General features: G+C 42.2%; 1 long non-coding RNA gene across 1 annotated transcript; it reads right to left on the bottom strand.

The window, feature by feature from the left end:
* Positions 1–694: 694 nt before the first annotated feature.
* LOC124258408 lies at positions 695–21,572 on the bottom strand. The gene is made up of 3 exons (XR_006893591.1): positions 21,561–21,572; positions 8,421–8,423; positions 695–799 (listed from the first exon to the last, which is right to left on the bottom strand). It is a non-coding gene; the product is annotated as an uncharacterized LOC124258408 (long non-coding RNA).
* Between the last annotated feature and the right edge of the window lie 850 nt (positions 21,573–22,422).

The raw sequence follows: 22,422 nt of genomic DNA, 5'->3' as shown, positions 1-22,422 counted from the left end.
TCTGAATATGCGAAATGTTTTAAACAAATATAAAGCATACAACGAGCATGATCAACACATGTAAAATGTATAAATCAGTCTCTCATTGAAAATTAGAATTGATACAGCTGAACAAGCATTTAGGTACCCACATAGTCTGCAATGTCTATCCCAGGTGAAGGCGTTCCGAGACGTGATCTGTGTAGTCCATCTCACACAGTCTCTGGGCGATCAAGTCATAGATCTGATTCTCATGTCAGTTTGCCGATACTTCCTCTTCCTAACAGGTCCTCTACCATGTCCTTGGATCTGCTGGATCTTAACCTCAGCAACGGACTGTTCTTTCTGAATGAGACGTACAAGTTCATAGATGTTCGGATGGGTTTTCTTTGCAAATTTGTATATTTTTCCTTATCCTGACTCATGCTTATTGCTTGTCTCTTTCCTCTTGCGAACTTAGTGGACCACCTGTATCTCCTATTGAAGTTCCCTTCAATAAAACAGACATAAAATCACTACCCACCAGAGTTGTCTGTTTCCATTTTGGCGGGAAACCGTGGCGGCCACCGTTCTCCCACGCTTCACTCTCTCCTTCTTCGCCCTGTGAGCAGGATGTGAGAGCGCCTGTGTCCTATACGGCACTATATCCTTTTATTAATTAGTTATTACACTTTATTTTTCCTTTATACAGGTTTAGCTAGTTTCTTACAACAATATGGGTTGAAATTATTCGTATTTTGCACTGTTTATTCACGGTTTGTCCGTGTTTGTTCAGTTGTTTACGTTTCATGAAATCCTGTTTTCATTGTAGATTTAGATTCTCTGCTGCTGACCCGCATCAACTGTGCCCTAGTGGCACTATGCCATGTACTTCCAGCTTGCGCTGCATTATTGTCAGCAATTAACCATATTTGCATTTAATTAATACCTTCTTTGCATACTTAGACGTACTGCAGACAGGTCAAGACGGCTTTGTCAAATCCTGGATAAGCCCCTCAAGGGTCAACTGATGTCAGACAACCCTCTTCCTTCAAGTGATGCGCCGGAGACTTCCCGCGGGGAATGTGCGTGGGATGTTGTCCGCCACCTCTAAGATGAGGGTTGCAGCTCCGGACATCCCGTCATCGCAGACTAAGAAGAAGAAGCCATCCTCTAAGCAGAGAAGGCTTCACACCCCTAAGATGACGACCAACTCTACGGGGACGTCTGCGCAGACTACAAGAACTTTCTTGGCCGAGATTGTTACGATGACGGAAAGAGGACTCAACGACGAGCTGCTGCTCATCATCCCTGAGATACATCGCGGCAAGAAGAGGGCCTCAGCAACAGTGCCATCAGCGCAGTTGTTTATGCAGTCCGAGGTATCTACACTGACGTCAGATGAGCGATCCCTGGACCATATCGCTACCATCGCAGAGAGGGCAGCTCATCTCTCACCGCAGACATTCAACCCGGGGGACTTCATGCAGCAGTTCTCACTGCAGATCATGGAGATGATGGAGGACCCGGACCTTCGCGAAGGTTCCAACGCAGACGATGCTTCAGAGAGGCCCTCCAGCAATGTGACGATGCACGTCTATCCCCAGATGCCGAATCCGATGATCAGCATTCGCGTAGGCACTCACGAAGGGCGACACGTCTATCCACAGAAGCCGAATCAGATGATCAGCATTCGCGAAGGCACTCGCGAAGGACGACACATCTATCCCCAGATGCCGAATCCGATGATCAGCATTCGCGTAGGCACTCACGAAAGGTGACATGTCTATCCCCAGAAGCCGAATCAGATGAATCAGATGAATCGCGAAGGACTTCGGACACAGTTTTGAAGAACATCTTCGACATCGCATAGATCGTTGAGGGATTCACTGTGGCATTCGCAAACCAAGAGACGCTCACTTCCGCCACACAGGTCACCTTACAAACACAGTTCACCAGGCTTCTCTCCACGCTGATCTCCGCGCAGGTCTCCACGAAGGTCTTAATGCAGGTCTTCACGCAGGTCTCCACGCAGATCCCCAGTGAAGGACGATCTACGATCTCAGCGGTGCTCAGGTCTATAGGCTGTCAAAAGAGCCAGGCCATCTACACAGCAGAGACGTCGCAGTACATCAGTACTGCACGCTACATGCCGTCAACAAGCCTGTGCGAGAGCATTCGGCGCAGGCCATCTAGAATGCAGACACATCGCAGTACTTAGTTTCTCAACAGAACGCTACATGCCGTCAGCAACCTACGTGCAAGGCGGCACAATCGGCACAATCTTCAGAGACCGTTAACAGATAATGAGCCTAATAAATGACCTTCACGCCGACTACCTCCCTCAAGGGCATCAACAACTCCTCGCAGATCTTCACGGGAATCTCCACTTAGGGAATACATTGCCAGGAAGGCAATCCTGGACTACAAGTCGATCACCTACACACAGGGCGCCATACAGATGCCCCACGCAGACCACCATGCAGATCGCTACGCAGATCTCCAAGGATGTTCAACCAGGACACTATGGTGGACTGGACCTAGCTTCAGCCTAGAAGAGAAAGATCTTCGTCGGCGCACAGTCTGAGGGACATGTAATGAAGTTCAAGAGGGGTACTCTTGTCCGAATTCATCAACGGCGCAGACTTTCAGACTGAATACACGACGGGATTCCCATGGATTGATATATCTCCATCAGAAGACTCATGGCCATATAGAGATTTTCACTTCAGTACAGATCTGCAGATATTCATACGGGCGTGGTTCAGCAGCAGCCTTGCTAAGGCTAGCTAACTACAAAATCGTCAACGACTCCCAGGGTAGAATTTACAACAAAGCTCAGCATCGACTCTACAATTACGACGCTTCCTTGAGATCGTTGTATGCAGTCTACATTAGCAATACTGAGGGCGTGAAGATTTCAGCTGATCATCGGTATAAAAGGGCGACTGCATTATCTTCAGGACTGAAGTTCCAGTCACAGCCGCCTGGAAAACAGCCTACCTACATCGGTATAACGCGGCGAAATATTTCGCGCGTTTTCCATTCAACCCTCGATACACGTGGTCACTCGTGCAACTCCGGAAGGCTATGGACAAGACTGAGTGGTGATAAGATATCAATGGCGGTACTAGATTCTACAAGGACCTTTTTCCTGCTACACCGGTGACGTCACATCGCGGGAAACCAAAGGAATCAAAATGCCTTATTTTGATTGGACCATGAGAGACAAAGCCCTGCGCAGAGGTCGGCCATAGTTCACATGTCAGGAAATGGGTTACAAGTGACAACAACTTGTCAATATGAGAGGAAGGCCTCTATTACAGTCCAGTTAGACAGGACCTACATGATTTGGCTGCCTTCACGGGGTTAGATACCTTCCCTGTCAACATTGAAGACAATTCATTAGCCGAATTACAGCAACATACGTTGGACGGACTTTGGATGGCCGCAGCCAGACTATTTTATATTGGCTTCACAACGATCGCAGACACGGACAAGCACTACTCTCTCCGTTATTTCTACGAAGTGGCAGAGTCTGTTGGGTCTTCTCAAGTCAGCACAGGACATGACCCACAGAGGGAGTCTACAACTAAGCCTATAAAGGTCTTCGTGAATGTACAACTATACAATCCGGACCCCTTCGAACCCCCGGATGGACTCAAACCATATCTAATATGGTGGCCCCAGAGATCCGTTGGTCGCAGACGCACCTATTTTAGCAGAGCCTGTGTGCAAGACGCATCTCCATGTGGACGCATCTCTTCAAGGTTGGGGAGCACACCTCGACAATGAAGTGTCAGCTAGGATATGGTCCATAGAAGAGAAAGATCTGTACATCAACATGCTGGAAATGAAATCAGTGATAAACGCCATACTCTACTGGACCAGCATTTTGAAGAATGCCCATCTGACGGTACATACAGTCAACTCTTCAGTGGCGTTCTACATACACAGAAGGATCTACAAGGTCGGCGATCCTTCTGGACATCTGCTTTCAACTGGCCAGCATAACAGACAATCGGAACATCCACATAAGAACATGCCACATTCCAGGAGCCAAGAATGTGATAGCAGACGCACTATCCCGTCCAATGCAGCCATCATGGATGCTACATCCAGGGATCTTCAAACAGATCATACCAGAGATGAAAGCACCACTAATAGACCTCTTCGCCACAAGGGTCAACTGCAACATCCAGGGATCTTCAAGCAGATCATACCTGAGATGGAAGCACCACTAATAGACCTCTTCGCCACAAGGGTCAACTGATAACATTTGTCACCAGATCCACGAGAATGGGCACCGGATGCTCTCAGCACCTCCTGGCAAGGACTAAACGCTTACACTTTTCCACCACCAGCTCTAATACTGAGGGTGTTGCAGAAAATCAGTCGGACGAAGGACCTCCAACTGATTTTGGGCACGCCTTACTGGCCAGCGAGAATATGGTTCCCTATTCTCATACAAGACCTAGGCCTGCCACAACTGCAACTACCAGAGTGGACAAATCTACTAGTACATCCTCCCACAAAGCAGGCGCACGACAACCTAGAGGTATTCCAGTTACACGTGTGGACTGTATCAAGGCATGCTTGAACAAGAGAGGATATTCCGCCAGGGCAGCGAAAGCAGTTACACTAGCTTTACGCAAGTCTACATGCAACTTGTACGACGACAAGTGGCGACGCTTCGAGACATACACTTCGAGGACCGGATTCACAGCCATAAAAGCGACACATCCTCAAGTGGCGGACTACCTTTGTCACCTAGACAAAGGAAGCGGTCAAAAGGGTCAACACTCTCAACATACCTAGCGGCATTGGGCTCAGTTATCCCATGAGGACGAGTGCAACTGACGAAAGTACCAGAGTTACTGGCCTTAGTACGCTCTTATAAATTGGAGGACCAACACCAGAGATTTAAAGCTCAGGCGTGGGCCTCAACGTAGTTCTACGACATCTCACTAGTGTCATCTCCGAACCATTAGAGTGGACATCCTTCAAGTTCTTGACATAGACGCTGCTGTTCCTGATCACCTTAGCAACAGCAGCAAGGATGTTGGAAATAAATGCTCTGGCCTTCGAGAAAACATGATTTGATGAAGATCAAAACATTGTGCATGTGGGACTGAGATGGGACTTCATAGCAAATAATCAACTGCCAGGTCATCCAGACAGACAGTTCCACGTCGCAACACTATCATCAGTCCTTGGACCGCAGGATACGCAGGACCTATCCTTGTGCCCAGTGAGAGCATTGCAAGTCTACCTACAAAGATCCAGGTCCAGGGGATGGAAAATTCAAGCGTCTTTTTTTCCCGATATCGATAGCGACACAGACGGAGGTCTTCCGCACTAAGATATCAATCTGGGTCAGAACTGTCATACTCCGGGCCTACAGAGCAGCAGGACTTGATCCTCCCTCCCAGAGCCTCCAACCCTCATGAAGTTAGAGCTCTGGCTTCAACACTCGCTCTACATGGGAATTGTTCTATTCGATCGATAATGGAGGGCTGCTTCTGGAAATGGGACATGGTGTTTGCCAACCACTACCTGAAGGACATCGCCACTGAGGTCGGCTCTGGCATTCACCATTTCGGCCCACTTGTTGTAGCACAACAATTGACAGTCCCACAAAGGTGCTGAGACGGAGTCTCAAAGACCAGAAGTTAACTATTGTGGTCCCTTCATCAGAGAAAGCTGAAAGTGAAGGGTTACAGCAGCAGCAGAGCCTGGCAGTAAAAGAAGTACTACCAGGAAGTTCTCATTTCGGGCCGTTGGTTGTAGCACAACAGTTGACAGTCCCTTAAAGAGGTTGAGACGAAGTCTCGCCCTTTATCACATGACTGGAAAATAGCCTACACTCCGGAGAGTTCTGCTTCAAGTCTAAATGCACGTCTAAGGACAAGCATAAGTGATAAGACCCAGTACTTGTAAGAATACTCGTACAGGAAAGGGTCGCTTCTCCACTTGGTGCTTGCATCAAGGGATGGAGTCGCAAAATCCACATAAAAGGTTAACAGCAGAAAGGACCAAACGTTAACTATTGTGGTCCCCTCGTCAGAAGACAGCTGGAAGGACAGGGTACCAGCAGCAGAGATTAGCAGTTAATACAGTGCTAATACGAATTTCCGTCGGATTCTACAAGCAATAAGCATGAGTCAGGATAAGGAAAAATATGTAATTTTCTGAGTAAAATTGATATTTTATACTTATCCTGACTCATGAGGTAAGCCCTCCCAACCTCCACACTAGACACTTTGGATTTCCCTGCAAATTCAAGTGTCGGGCTCATAATCAGGAGAGAGTGAAGCGTGGGAGAATGGTGGCGCTACGGTTTCCCGCCAAAATGGAAACAGAGACAACTCCGGTGGGTAGTGATTTTACGTTTTATTGAAGGGAACTTCAATAGGAGATACAAGTGTTCCACTAAGTTCGAAAGAGGAAAGAGACAAGCAATAAGCATGAGTCAGGATAAGTATAAAATATCAATTTTACTAAGAAAATTACATATTTTATGGTGCCAGCCTTCAAGATTGTTGTTGATACGATGTCCATCATTGCCAAAGTGGTTACACATAGACAGTGGCCAAGAGCCTTCGATCCAGGTTGGCGTGACGTAGTCAGTCAGCTGTGTTGCCTTTTCACCTTGAGGAACATCACCGATGGCATCTACCCAAACGTCTTCAACTTTGCAGCGGTTCGTCTCACAAGCTTGGTTACATCCTCATCGTGTTTGTATTCAGTTGCTAGTCTGATCTTTTGGACACGGCGCCATATACACTGTGTGTAGTGGAAAAAACAACCACGTCTCTGGGTTCCAGGGAAGACAACAGCATTGTTGGACGCACGCTCAAAGTCCATCTGGAAAGTTGTTGGTACCAGCTGATGTCCTAGGTTCGCCGAGGTCTGCTTCAGATAGGTAAACATCTGTATGTATGAGTCCTCGGTTCTGTCTGACATGCGTCCATACACGAGTGGCAACATATGTCCTTGGAATTCAGCATGGATGGAATATATCTGGTCGAAGAGCCTGGGGCATGTTGAGAAAGTCGCATCAGCAAATAGGACGTCAGCATCACTTAGCAGCTCTAGATTCTCCTGTAAGGTCTGGGGCAGTCTTGGTACTGTCTTGTGTCTCTGGCGGTACATACTCATCCTCATGGCATCGTATGTGGGAATCAGTCTCAGAAGTGCGTCAGATGCTACATCTGGGTTTCTCCGCAACTTGGCAATTTCATCTTGGTAGATCTGAGGAATGGGGGTTGTAGGGTCGGATCTGGCTCGATTGTGGAGCTTGGCTTTGAATGCATCAACTTCAGTCTCGTACTCTGGGGCACGGAGGTTGTGACCGTTGGCAACAGCGTTGACCATGTCGTCCACTGTCATAACATGGGCACTGCACCCAGGGTGTGTACATTTCCAGTATGTCTTCTCTGCCCACTTTCTGTCAATCCAGAACTTGTATCCCTGATGATAAGGATGCCTACCGCCATGAAGGTTGTCTATCAGCGTCACACGTACCAAAGCATTCGCCATAATGAGATTTAACACGTTCGCTTCTTCGTTCGTTTGTTCGTTATTATGAGATTTAACAAGCACGACCAGCATAGCTGATTTCGCACTTGGTAATGAATTCATTCTGCAACTGATTTATATTCACCAACGATACTAATTGCTTTAACTCAATAACCGATTTACTGAAACAATCCAAAGACATGAGATTTGAGCATAGGATTATCATTGACTTTGTTCTTTTGTTCTTAAACTGTAAAAAAGATTGATATCTAAACACTAATGATATACTCACTGGAGTATATCATTTACTGTCAAAACATCAGTACTTAATTATCTAAACACTACCCGGGAAGTCGACAAAAGCGGTACAGCACCTGTCTACAAACCGGGACTCGGTTTGTCGACTTGAAATTGAAATTTCATTTGTCGACTACCTGGGCGGACACCCTCTTTGCTTAGCGTGTTTTACAGGGACCCCCTTCACCCTTGTAGATAGTTGTTTGTTAAGCTATGCCTTGTCAGAAAATGAGTGGCTTAACATGGATGCAGCTAGGTCTCAGTCTAAAAAACGTAAGAGGTCTCCATGTTCCGAGGCTAGTAAACCTACAAAATCCACCCCTGATTCACCCTCTTCTTCTCAGAGATCGGAGCCTAAATCAAAGTCGAGGTCTAGATCAAAATCTGATTCTTCTCATTTGGATATAGCAAATTTGTTTTCCTCATTTAAAACAGAGCTGCAAGCCTCAGTTAGCCAGACTATGAAGGAGATGGAAGTGAGGAATGAGGCGAAAATCAACTCTCTACAGAGAATGTATCAAGAGAGTATTGATCATGGCAATATGTCTATGAATAATACTGACTGTTTGACGAGGGCAAAGGCTGGTTCATCTGTCAGTACCGTGAAGGCTTTAGGTGCTCTTCCTGGGAAAGCTGGGTATCACTTACTGTCCTGACCGGAGAGCCATTCCCCACAAGGGGAGAACCCTAGGGCTTCAGGTGATGCTGACGGGATCAACCTGGTTTACCCCAGGCAGGCTTTGTTCGCTGATCGGGCAACACAAGACATGCCTATTGTCTCCAGGAGCAAGCCTCCTAGTCACACAAAGCCTGCCACCTTGTCCTACGTGGGGAATGTGCTTCAGCTGGTTAGTGGGACTGACACGTGCCCCCGGCCTTCATCTCCCATCTTACTGCTGGCCAGCAAGCTACGACTTCCACAGGAGCTAACGGCGATGGGATTTCTTTGTCTGCCAGACACGTGCCTAGCGCTACAGCCATGTAGTTTTAGCGGTATGCCTTTTTGATAGCACCTCAGAGTTGCCTCCCTTGGCTGGCTTTATTTTGTTTCGACTTCCGGTCGTATGTTCGAGAAAAATCACGTAACGGTCTAAGAGAATAATGATGCAGCCTAGCTTTGCTAGAATGTTCGAGAACTGTGTAAGAGGTATATAAAGGCTGGTTGTTGTGTAGTGCGACACAGGCTTTTCACATGACTGGAGTTATACACATCTGTCTGCCATCATCTCAAGAACGATCGTGCTTGCCTGTTCAACTGTTGCCATTGTAAACAACTTTCAATCAGTACATCTGCTCTCACTGTAAATGTCAAGACTCTGGTGAGTTAATATTTTATATTTGTGACCCAGCATTTTAGATTTGTGACTCAACTACACTGCGCTATAAATCTGTATTGTCATTCGTTGTAGCTTGGTCATTGTTCGCTCGATATATTATTGAATATTTCAGACTTGTCTGTGTTCTATTTTGCTGGTTCAAAGCGGACATTTAAACCGTTTGTCACGTCAAATTATTAACCGTAACACATGATTACATTTGTCATGAAAATCTTCCAAACTATCGCTTCAGATGGAGATTATCTGATACAAATCATTAAAGAAAATAGTTTTTCGGAGTGGTGAAGATTATTGCCCCCAAGGCTGTTTTCGATATCTCTGTATTGAACATGATCACAGTTACTGGAAGTCATCCTACTTAAAACATAGATAAAGGATCAAATTCACATACCACCAGGTAATGAGTGAGAATGTAAGATTCTATCAGAATGTTATCTGTTTCTAGATCACTTGGATTTTCATTTTCATGGTTCATATAACCATGGTCTTTAAAAACGATCTCGGTAACGTGACTCAACATCCATAAGAAAGGAATTCAAAGTTGCTGGCGGTTGATTTGCGAATGTTGCATACACATTCCAGAATATTTTCATCCTGTTTAGAGTATTGCCAAATGTACAAAGGGCATTCTACAAGTTCTAAGCCAAATGCATTTTGACTTCTGGAAGAACCAGCACATTCAAGGATAACAGACGTCGAGTACCATAGTATAACATTGATATATTTAATAGGTTTCTAAATAGCGGAAATGTTTCCATTGTATATATAACACATTACATTAAAACATTTTGAGGGATTGGTGTGAAGTAATCATTACTAAAATAAATTTAATTTTGCGTAACCAAATAAATGAAGAATATTACTTATTCTGAACAAAGCGTTTCTTGAGGCTGTTTCCAATCTTCTTCACTGATTGAAACATTTTGTATATGCCGTTTAGTTCCTCAGGGTACTGGTGGAGCAAAGTATTCTTCTGTAAAAGTCTTTGGAAATTGATATGTTTGTGGTACAATCCTCTATGTATGGAGAATGAAGTTTGTACATTCGTATTGATGATATTGATATTCTGGTTTTCAATTCAAATGTGTAAGACAAAATATTTACTGAAAAATAACAATATTCGACGATGGATGTCATGTGAGCTATTTTGTTTATTACCCGATATGTTTGTGGTACAATTCCATCATACTGAACAATTCATTATAAACATTTGTATTGATGAATATTCTGATTGGCCAGTTTAGGTATTTAAATATTTAGTGAATGACAAACGATCTTCGAGACAGGACGTCATGTAAGCTATTTTGTCAGTACATTTGTGTGAAAACATAGAGACATACATTGCTTTCCACTGAACGAAAAGTCAGACAAAATGATGTTACAGAGAACGCTTTTACCACAGGGATGTCCCACCGCCCCCTTTTTATGCAAGGGATGGCGTAGCTATTGCAGTAACATATGACGTTCATTTCAGCTCCACGGACAACGGTTTAACGTCGGTATGTTCGAATAGGCTGTCGTGATTTATTGTAGAAATGGTGCGTTGGTTCAGTTATGATTTTGAAATCAAACCAGCAATTCCAGTTTACGTGCATAAAGAAATGTGGGGAAAAACTTGGTGCTCATTACAACGTCTACTTCTGGCATCAATGATTAATACCCCTATTTTGTGTTAATGTTATCAATACGAAAGTTCAGTATTGATTTACCAGAAAGAACGATGAAGAAATCGTTTCTAAAATATGTCTTTACATATGTTAGAGACTCCTTCAACATGGATCGTCCTCCCTGTACGGTCCCTCAACAATGTGTCGTGTTGAAACATACTCCACTATGTGTACATTCCCTCCTTCACAAGCCATATTTAGGATGTTATCACCAACATCATTTATAATTGTTAGATCAGCCCCATTCTCAACAAGTAAGTTAAAGACAGCCTCATGTCCGTCACGCGCTGCAATCATTGCTGACGTACAGTCGTCCTCATCTCGACTGTTGATATCCACAAGCTTGTCTGTCAGGAGTTGCTTGATTATCTCAACACTGTCGTGATTACAGGCCAGATGAAGGATGTTGTTATTGTTTTTATCCAGTATTGACAGATCAGCGCCCCCTTTCACAAGTAAGTCAAACACGTCTTTCCTTTTGTCTATTGTTGTATGCATTATGGGAGTCAAGCCTTTCTCATCTCGACTGTCGATGTCGACAATTTTATGTGTCAAGAGGTACTTGATTATCTCAACATTTCCTTTTTCACAAGACACATGAAGTATAGTTTCTTTCTTATTACCCACTTGTGACAGATCTGCCCCTGCCTCCACAAGAACGTCAAACACATCCTTATGTCCATAACTGGCTGCATGCATTCCTGGTGTCCAACCGTTGATGTCTTGACTGTCAATGTCCACAAATGCATGTCTCAGCAGGTACTTGATTATCTCAACATTACCTCCTCCACAGGCCAAATGAAGGATGTTTTCTTTGTCATTACTCACTACTGACATATCTGCTCCTGCCTCCACAAGAACGTCAAACACATCCTTATGTCCGTTACTGGCTGCATACATTCCTGGTGTCCAACCGTTGATGTCTCGACTTTCAATGTCCACAACTGCATGTCTCAGCAGGTACTTGATTATCTCAACATTACCTCCTCCACAGGCCAAATGAAGGATGTTTTCTTTGTCATTACTCACTACTGACATATCTGCTCCTGCCTCCACAAGAACGTCAAACACATCCTTATGTCCATTACTGGCTGCATGCATTCCTGGTGTCCAACCGTTGATGTCTCGACTGTCAATGTCCACAAATGCATGTCTCAGCAGGTACTTGATTATCTCAACATTACCTCCTCCACAGGCCAAATGAAGGATGTTTTCTTTGTCATAACTCACTACTGACATATCTGCTCCTGCCTTCACAAGAATGTCAAGCATATTTTTATGTCCATAACTGACTGCATACATTACTGGTGTCCAGCCGTTGATGTCTCGACTGTCAATGTCCACAACTGCATGTCTCAGCAGGTACTTGATTATCTCAACATTACGTCCTCCACAGGCCAAATGAAGGATGTTTTCTTCGTCATAACTCACTTGTGACAGATCTGCCCCTTTTTCAACAAGGAAGTTGAACACATCCTCACGTCCATCATTGACTGCATGCATTACTGGTGTCCAACCGACAACATCTCGACTCCCGATGTCCACAATGTCATGTTTCATAAGGTACTTGATTATTTTAATAATTCCTCCTTGACAGGCCAAATGAAGGATGGTTTCGTTGTCACTATTCACTAGCGATAGATCTGCTCCTGCCTTCACAAGAACGTGAAACACATCCTCATGTCCAACACTGGCCATTACTGGTGTCTCATCGTTCAAGTCTCGACTGTCAATGTCCACAATGTCATGTTTCATGAGATACTTGACTATCTCAACATTACCCCCCTTCACAGGCCACATGAAGTATGGTTTCTTTGAGCTCATTCAACAGTAACAGATCTGCCCCTGCCCCCACAAGTAAATCAAACACGTCCTTTCTTTTGTATAAAGCTGCAATCATTGCTGGTGTCCACCCATCCGTTCCTCGACTGTTGATGCCCACAATATTCTTGGTGAGGGCATACTTTACTATTTCAACATTTCCTCCAATACAAGCTAAATGAAGAATGTTCCTATCTTTATCATCCACTAAAGACACGTTGGCACCTTCCCCTGACGAGTAGGTCAAACACTTCTTCATGTCCCTCCTTTGCAGCATGCATCACTGGTGTCATGTTGTCCTTCCCTATTGAGTTGATATCTGCCCGGCCATCAGACAAAATGAACTTGACGAGGGCCAAATCTCCAACCATGCAGGCATCGAGGAGAGTAGTGTTAAGTTCAATATGATTCCATTTTTCTGAAGTAAGACATGTAATCATTCGTAAATACAAAAAAATCCACATCTAGAAAGAGAGTAGCGTGTATGTAAAACACATGTATTACCATCCCAAACATCTCAATTATATTATTCTTCAATACGTTTTCTAATGTTTTTTTTTTTTTAAATGAAACGGAAAACCTTTAGAAGGGGAAAGGATTGAAAATCCATTTCAGGTATGAGAATTTATTAACGATGCTATAGCTACTTGCCTGTGCATGTGGTTGTTATGGATACCACATTTGGAGAAGGATGCCCTCACCCTTTTCCCCAACACTTAGTGTGATCACTATTTGATTGTTAATTTTGAACACAAGGTTTTGGTACAGTGGACGCTACCTTTAGAAGATAGTTCAAATGACTATGGATATATGTTTCATCACTTATTCAATGACATAAATTTAAGAAAATGACAAAAATATTTATTATTAGCTGTGATTTGAGTCCTCTTCCTAAAACAGTTGAACAAACACAAATACTCTACGTGATTTCAATGAAGGTCACTTATTAGTCCAGCACTGGGCGGGATAGCACATATGATAGACCATATACTGGCTGACAGGAAACATCTCCAACAAGACTATCTAATAATGTTATAATTATTTTCCATTTTCCTTATAATATGACGAGGTATGAGGCTGATACTAAATACACTGAAGAAGTATCTTCATTATTCCCAATAAACATAAATAATATAACACGGACCTTCTGATCCGACGTCGAAGGCATTGTACACATGACCAAAGAGGTTAACCCTAACAGACAAGGTAAGGATGCCATCTGTGGGATGACTCAATGCCCTGCTGCAATGTACTATTCCAACAAATTCGTGTGCACTTTGTTATGAATCACTATTAAATATTGAACTGTTATGATACCTTTCCGTCACAAACACATGCAAAGACAAACCAAGTGTTCAACCGAACAATGCGACAACATGGACTAAGTGATCATTGAGTGGCTCGTTAAAAGTTTGTGACTGGAAGAGGATTAAAGTTTTACACGGTACATATTTACCTTTCACACATTCAGTTTTGCCAGTTCGAGTCTCCAAACACCTCATGTTTGGACAAGTCTTCAGATCACAGGAGCCAGCTCGAACCTAAAACAAGATCAAGCAGGACAAATAGTTTGATACAATATCCGGGTGATAACTGATCTTCAATAACTAACGGGATCGGATGGTCAGGCTCGCTGACTTGGTTGACACATGTCATCGTTTCCCAATTGCGTAGATCCATGCTAATGATGTTGATCACTGGATCGTCTGGTGCAGACTCGATTATTTACACACCGCCGCCATTAAGCTGGAAAACTGAGTGCGACATAAAACTAAGCTCACTCACCTTAGTCAATATGTTAGATGCTTTAAATTTTTTATTCAGATACAGAGGATAGTGATAAACGACGATTCCACTGCGCCATGTCCACCTTGGAGCACATGCTCATGTCGCTACATAAAGCCAAACATGGAGGCGTGGCTAGAGGTTAAGGAAAGGTGAGATTTAGAAGTGTTTCTCCACCTGATTTGAGAGAGGTCAAGGTCAAAGAGGTTTTCTTGTACAAAATACCTCTGCACCATAAACAAGAGAGGGAGAGAGTTGCATATAGATACATTTGTTATTGTTACACACAGGAATAAACTGTTTGCATTATTCACGTCTTTTGTTTGTATAATATGGTGACAGACTTAATGCACTTGAGGCACCCGTGAAGCGCCACCTCCTCGTGGTGCTGGGTAACGCTAAGAGCTCTTCAACCCCCCGTGTGGGCCCGGGGGCATATTTGGTCCACCAACCTGTTTGCCGTGGGTTGTGCCCCTATGTCGGTGGAGGACGGGAGTCTGGTGGTTGAGGTCACTGGTTCCAGGAATAGTGTTCCTTTGCCCAACACACCACTTCGCCCCTTACTTCACCCAGACGGGTGGTAGAATTGGCCCATTTCTATCAATCGGCTGGTCACGCCAAGCCCTGTGCATAGTAAACACTTTCTTCACACTTAACTAATTTTTAGGTCTTGGCCATTTCGATTTCTACTTTACAAATTATCGATGTATTTAATGCCTAGAGTCCTATGCCAGAAGGCGGTGGCTCTTGGGTCAATCTGGTAATGTTGACCGCTGAATACTGTATGTCTATGAATTATTGTTATGGGCAGAACCAGCCGAGCAATGAATTTATTAGACAAAGAAGGCTATTCAAGTCATAATTTACTGGAGTATAGCATCCCTGTATCCCTGGTGTTTGTATCTGGATATCCGGTGCATTTTAACACAGTCCTCGTTGACACTTGGTGGCGGGTGGGGAGCGGTGATGCTGGACACTATTTATTCATCATGTCACAACACAATTCTGGTTCAATTCGAAATGAAAAAAAGAGACGCCTGGAAAATGATCATACACATGAAATTGTTTCTCAAAACATAGACTCATGGGTTCGATTCTTAGTAATTGAGGCTTGTGACCATGAACCAATTAAATTGAATCCATTTGCCATATCCAAAGCAGTTCAAGGAATTTGTGGCAAAGTTAAGAACGTTCCTCGTCTGCGTGGCGGTTCCTTTCTTGTGGAATGTGCATGGTGACAGCACTCTCTGAATCTGTTGTCAGTTACTCAATTTGCCAATGTTGAGGTTGCTGTGTCTGTGCACAGGACGTTGAACTCTTGTCGTTGCATTGTCCGGGATAGAGCTCACAGCCTCCTCGACATGTCTGAACAGGAAATTGCAGCCGAACTTGAAAGTCAAGGTGTCACATCAAACGTTTTCCCACAAAAAGAGATGGGATCATCAGGAAAACAAATACTTATCTGTTTACTTTTTCCCGGTCAACACTTCCTCAATTTATCTGAGCTGGTTATTTTAATATTGGAGTGGAGATGTACATCCCAAATCCACTCTGATGTTATAATTGTCAACAATTTGGTCATGGCTCACACTCCTGTTGGTCCTGTTTGTCCATGCTCAACTCACTGGTTTGTCATCGTTGCAGTGGCAACCATGATGGCTCAGACTGTGAAAATGATTTCCATTGTACAAATTGTGGTGACAGAAATATGGCCTCCTCAAAGCTGTGCCCTCAGTGGCAAAGGCAAGCACAGATTATCAAGGTCAAATGTCAAAACAATATTGCTTTTGCTGAAGCAAAAAAAGCTAGTAGCCAACCAGTCGACACCTTCAAACATCACATATTCTGCTGCTGTGTCACGCCCTGTTTCAGCTGCATCAATCATGTGCCAGACTGAAATGACATGGATCAGGTCAGATCAGCCCGTCAATATCAACACCATTACTGAAGCTAATACGATAACAACTTCAGAGACAGAGACTCAAACTCAAAATGAAGTTGTTGATCAGACAGTCCGTCAGTCTGAGCTAACAACTAAGAAGACGGGCACTGTTCATATGTCACAGAAACACACGCACACAAAAGGGATTAAATAACAGCAAAAGACCAGGGCCCCTATTTTTTCGGAGGTACCTGTGCATAACAATTTTGATCCTTTGGATATGGAGGTAACTCCTTCTTCAAAGGATGACAGGATGGATCTCTCTTCCTCCCGCTTTCGTGAGCGCTCACATATTGTGCCACCGTGACTCAGTCACCAAATTTGATCCTATGGAACTGCAGAGGACTTAGGAAAAATTATATTGAGATTCTTTGGTTAATACAGGATTTTAAGCCGTCAGCAATATGTCTCCAGGAGACATTTCTTAGACATAATGATGCTTTTAACTTACGACAACACACTGGTTACCACTCATTTTCTCCTGAAGGGGACAAAGCGACTTGAGGATCTACTATCCTGGTCAGACAGGACATGATTCATAGCGCCGTTCAGCTGAATACTAATCTTCAAGTTGTTGCTATCCGACTTTTTTTGCACATTGCTCTTACGTTGTGCTCTTAATATGTACCACCTTCATCAGTTCTTCGACAATCTGACCTTCAATATTTGTATGATCAGCTCCAAAAGCCCTGCATCATCATGGGCGATCTGAATGGGCATAACCCTCTATGGGGTAGTACAAATACAAACAATAAAGGGAAAGTTATAGAAGATTTTATTTCTGATAATAATTTAAGTGTTTGTAATGATGATTCCAGCACTTATTCCACCCAGCCATTAGAATATATTCTTCACTTGATCTAGTCCTCTCAGAGTCAAACATTTACAATGAATTTGAATGGTCTGTACATGATGACCTTTGTGGAAGCGATCACTTCCCTACTGTCCTGAAAGCTATAACACCACCAGATCAGAATCCACCTTCATCATGGTGGAACTTTATGAAGATAAACTGGCCTTTGTATGAACAATTATGTGTTGAAAAATTAACACCTGACCACTTCAATAATGTACAAGATCCAATCCATCTGTTTTCAACAAAACTGAATGAAATTGCTGACCAAACAATTCTTAATTCCTCTGCAACTCCTCATTTTCGTATACCATAGTTTAATGACGAACACATGTAGGAATGCAACAAATGTAGGAAGAAAGCAGAAAACTATTTTCGCAGACACCCTACTGTTCATAACTTGAACAATGTTAAAATTACTAGTGCCAAAGCACGACATGCATATATGCAAAACATGCGTCAATCTTGGAGAAAGTATGTCTCCAAAATTAATTCACGGACGCCCATGTCTAAGGTGTGGAACATGGTTCAGAGAATAAACGGCAAAGGTTCTAAATCGGTTGTTCACCATCTTAGAGATACTGACAATTTAATCACTAACAAATCTGACATTGCAAATAAAATTGGCGAAACCTTTGCCAAAAACTCTTCATCGGAAAATTATGTTCCTAATTTTCAGAGATATCAGAAACCACAGGAACAGATCTTGATTAAGTTTGGTTCAAATAACGGTGAAGACTATAATGAAGTGTTTTCATTACATGAGCTTTTTACAGCTATTGAGCAAGCTCATGATACCGCAGCGGGTGACGACAATATTCACTATCAACTACTGAAACACTTGCCTGAATCATGTCTCGAGACCCTTTTACATATATTTGACAGAATTTGGACGTCTGGAAACTTTCCTCTTTCGTGGCGAAATGCAATTGTGGTCCCCATACCAAAACCTGGACGGGATCATACAGATCTATCTAATTACAGACCGATATCTTTAACCAGCTGCGTCTGTACAACCATGGAACGAATGATAAATAACAGATTAATTTGGTATCTGGAAACCAATAACCCCATTACAAATATTCAATGTGGTTTTCGGAAGAATAGAAGAACTATTGATCATTTAGTACGCTTAGAATTCTTTTTGAGAAATGCTATTATTACTTAACAACATGCAATATCAGTATTCTTTGATCTTGAAAAAGTATATGATACTACCTGGAAGCATGACATTTTAAAATAGTTACATGACTTTCGACTACGTGGCCGTTTGCCTCAATATATATATCACAGTTTTTAAATGACAGTCAATTTCAAGTCCGAGTGGGAACGACTCTGTCTGATCATTATAATCATCATCAGGGTGTTCTACAAGGCAGTATTCTGTCTGTAACATTATTCAGTATTAAAATAAACAGTCTTTCTAAGGTTTTAAATTAGAAGATAAAGCTATTCCGTTTTCAATTTTGCGGTCCTTTATCGTTGATTTAGGACCGCTAAATGTAATTTACAAAACGAACGCGCAAGATCATTCTAGCACGACTGATAGGCGTTTTAAAACTAATCTGTTTGGAGCGCAAGAACACAAGGCGTGAAGGGGCCATTTTCCTGGAAATCGCTTGGAATCGTCCCGTTGAGGTACAGGTTGTGTAATGAACAAAATAAGACATACAAGTATTGCAACCTTGGTTGAATTTTCACGTGTTTACGTTATATTTCTAAATATAAGAAAAACTCCCATACACAACAACGGAACAACCCATTTTCAACGTTAATAATATGTCAATCTTCAACGTTGATTCCACGTCGGATATCTACCTCTAAAAAACGTTCATATACAACCTATTTTCCATCTCATTTCAACGTTGAGGACCAACCTATTCTCAACGTTGAAACAACGTTGATGTGCCCACTGGGTCTCGTCACGATATGGCTGAAATATTGCCTATGTGACGTCAGATATTAACTCACTCACTCACTCTGTTTCTTTTTTGGAAAGCGTTTCGAATTACTATCAAAAGCTATGGTCTCTCTAGTGTAGATCCATCCATCAGGAAAGGTAAAACGTCAGAGCAATACAGAACAAGAAGCTAGTCTTGACTATTTTCAGAAGCAACATTGTTGAAATTGTTTTAATGGACCACTGAAAATCAGTTATCACACCAGATGTTCATGCCAAATAACAGCATGTCCTGTCCTACCGGTAGCAGCCGCCATTCGCACACTTGGCCTAAAATAGCATTCATAGCCATTCGTCACCTCTCGCCTTTTTCCGTGACCTCCAAGAAGTCTCCCCTCTTCGATGAATGTTATGTACGTAAATACGAAAACCAATCAGAATGTGCGTAAGGATTGAGTTACTCTGATAAAAATTATCCAAAGTACTTAAATCGGTTATGGCATTTTGTGAGTGCTTAAAAGACAGTGAAATATATGTATCGTCGTTTTGACATTATATAGAGCATAGCTAACAGAACTGAGTTGCCTAATTTGACGTTTACATTTCACGTTACTGGGGTACTGTACTCTGATGTTTCTTGGGGTCCTTCAAAATGTTTTCAGAGTATTCATTTTAAGTTTCACCAGGTGAATGGTAGCAATGTTATACATGCAAGATTAGGCAACTGGTAGACATCCCGTAAAATAAATCATGATTATATTCTCGACGAATTATTCGGTTTGAGAGTGTTTTGTATCTACTTTGGGACTTAGAACAGCTGAAAAAAAGGTTATTTAACTGCCCATTCATATAAACAATCCTATTTGAGATTGTTAAACCCTATTTAGAAATATACATTTGGAAATATATGGTGAACAGCTTTTAACAGTTGCGTTAGAATATGTTTTCAACAAACCATCATGATTATGACTGTTTAATATAGGTTCAAATAGTTTAAAAGCAGAAACTTTCGAGTGCTTCAGTAATATTTAGTACTGTTGGAATTAAACATGGCTGTCATTCTTGTTTAAAGTAGTTCCGATGTCCATACGCCAATACCAAATCTTTCTAGAGGGGCACGAGTCAGTATTCGGTTTGTCCCGAGTTGGGCACGAATGATTCATAGCCATAAATGACGACGCGCAAACAAAAAAAGCAGCTACACCATTGGGAGTTCTTTCTTTCGTGTATTTCTGTGTCTGTTGTGGCGCTTTGGAATGACAGAACCAGACTCAATGCATTCATATTTGGACTTTTTTAGAATGACTGAAAAACTCATTTTTATTTAGATGTATGTGGCATATCTGTAGACAACATTGGCATCCCCGTCCGATACTGTCAGCAGCATTCATGGCTACTAGATGGATGGTATTTTAGTTTAAATATACATGTATGTTGTTCACAATGTGAAAAGGATCGGGGACAAGTTCTTTCAACTTATTAAACCCCTCTCCAAAGGATGGTATGTATTCTCTAATGACCCACTTCATGCAAAGGAACAGGAAATTCTGGCTAGAAATGTTTGTAGACACAATGTTCATATCTTGTAAACACATAGAGATCATGATAGCCAAATTTCCATACGAGGATACACAACATTGATCCAAATCAACTCACACAAACTTACATCTGCCAAGTCCTTAGATCCAACGAAGTGTTGTGCCTCATTCGTAGTCGTATCATGATCCATTTCTGATAGGTGGCAAGTGAGTGTCGAAATAGTGTATTCAATAGATCGACAGAAGCCATTCTCAGCACATTTGAGTTGGCATAACTTGATGCCTATGTTCTTGAAGACTAGCGATCTATAGGTCGGTGTATTTGGCAGTTGACAAATAGCCACATCAAATATGAGGCACGTTATTAAAGTTAGGAACATGTTCTCATGAATGACTGACTTTGTCATCTTGCTGTTCACAGAGCTACATAAGCTTACAACTGAAAATCTCACGTCGATGTGTTTGGACAGTAAAGAAATGTTACCGACAAGAATTAAATATGCAGCCTTTTCGCGACTATCATCTTTGTTCTTTCACAGTTTGTCTAATGAGAGTACATCTGGCTCTGTTAAGTAGCAATTGAAGGGATACGGTGTTTTCTAATGCTTATACTTTTTAGCTGTGTGTGCATTCCAGCTATTTCACCACAAAAACCTACATGATTGGATAGCAAGACAATCACTGATTTTTCATTAAGATAAATGAATCACTCTGCATTGATTGTCTGTGATGTTAGATATTGACAAAATACAGTCACTCCTTCATCCTTCGTAATTATTTTAGCTACTGAAGTTTGCCCTGCTTGTGTAAAGCAGATGTGGAACTCAAAGACATTATGCTCCATATGCACGTGCGTGTATTTGTTCTGGATCTATATCTGAAGTTCATGTTTATGGTCTAAAGACCATTTCCGTAAAACAAATAGAAGCAGGCTTTCAAACGCTTTTACGTCGTCAGATATCTACCAAAATTGCATTGAGGGTGAGACGGATGAACACAGTTGTGGAAGCTGCTGGAAAAAACAGAAAACAGCATTATTATTTTGTTAAGAAATATAAAATTCTCTTTAAATTAGCCAGTACTAGAATGTAACATCACAGGAAAGTGAACAATCACCAGATTCTCTCACTCTGATTCTACCAAATATACTCCTTATGGACACTAAGACACCACGGATCATGATTAATCTATAAATACACAATGCAACCCAGAAAGTGGTTATAGTTACATGTCATATCCTATATTTGGATAAAACCTTCTTAGTAAAGTACAGATTCTAGTACTTTTATTAGGCGGAGTCCCATCCGAGACTCGAACATACACTCTCAGAGTAAGTCACCTGATGGGAGCCACGGTGGCTGAGTGGGTTAGATCGCTGATATTGTTGTATGAGGGCGATTAGTTGCCTGGCGCTGTGAGAGTTGGTTCGAATCAACGTGACAAATGTAATAAAATCAGTACTTTACTGAGAAGGTGTAATCCCATGTCTAACATATGTTACAAGATCAATTTAACCCAGTCAAAAGCTTCGTTGTCCTTTCAGTCGTATTTGGAATGATGCCTATATCTTGTAATATGTGTTAATAGGATATGTGGCATATAAAATACATTAAGTGCAGTATTAAATAAAGGCAAGTTCGTTCTAGTAAAACAATTTCATTACAAGACATTACTCCCTTCAATTCACAAGAACACTTTTACAACTTAGGAGTGTCCGTTTGAAAATAACGTTTCTAAAATCAGAGCCACTTTAGAAATATTGTTTGAGTTTACTTTACGTTAATGTTGGTGAGTATAATTTTA

The sequence above is a fragment of the Haliotis rubra genome, unplaced genomic scaffold (genome assembly GCF_003918875.1).
Source record: "Haliotis rubra isolate DU_JTF1 unplaced genomic scaffold, ASM391887v1 Scf691, whole genome shotgun sequence".
Classification (NCBI taxonomy): domain Eukaryota; kingdom Metazoa; phylum Mollusca; class Gastropoda; order Lepetellida; family Haliotidae; genus Haliotis; species Haliotis rubra.
This window is presented reverse-complemented; position numbering and strand designations above follow the sequence as displayed.